The following is a 789-nucleotide window of genomic DNA, read 5'->3' as shown; positions in this document are numbered from 1 at the left end:
GGCTGATTCATAACAGTAGCAAAATTACATGATGAAGTAGCAACAAAAATAATTTTATGGTTGGGGCAGGGGAGTCACCACATCACGAGGAACTGTATTAAAGGGTCGTGACATTAGGCAGATTTATATCAGGAGGGGCATCATAAAGATTAATAGACACAGATTCGCTAGGTTTTGAGGAGCTATGGGTTTTTGGCTTATCACTGTGGAGGTCAGCGAAAGCTTAACTGCAGCCCTGCCACAGTCTTAGCCAGAGCTGGGCTCCTTTGGCCAGCCCAAGAGCTTTACTATAACACAGCCACATCTTGCCACTGCCTCTGGGCAGGGTTTAAACCCCTCCAGCCCCACTGTCAGGTGAACGGGGCTCAGCTATATCTTTACTTTTGATTCTCTCTCCTCTCCCCGCCCCCCAGTGTCAGCTGGCTCAGTTTTTTTCTCTTCTCTCTCCTCTCACAAGCCGCTGTAGGCCTCCAGGCCACTTCCTTTCACCTGGGGCAATTACAACCCCCCTCCACCCAGGTAAGGGAGTTTCTGCCCTCTGTGGTGTAACAGGCTGCTGGGGAAATGCTGCCCACCTTCTGCCAAAGGGAAACTCACGTCTACCCTCGAAGGCCCTTTAAGTGGCTGAGTGTGTTAGTCTGGGTACTTAGGAGAAACAAATCCACAGCAACTCATGTATAAGAGAGAGTTTTATGTAAAGAAAGTGTGCATCACGAAAACATCCCAATCCAATGCTGCCCAAGCCCACAAGTCCAACATTAACCCATTAACCCAACACCAGTCCACAAA

The sequence above is a fragment of the Echinops telfairi genome, unplaced genomic scaffold (assembly GCF_000313985.2).
Source record: "Echinops telfairi isolate 266 unplaced genomic scaffold, ASM31398v2 ScPeMD7_655;HRSCAF=1070, whole genome shotgun sequence".
Lineage (NCBI taxonomy): Eukaryota > Metazoa > Chordata > Mammalia > Afrosoricida > Tenrecidae > Echinops > Echinops telfairi.
This window is presented reverse-complemented; position numbering follows the sequence as displayed.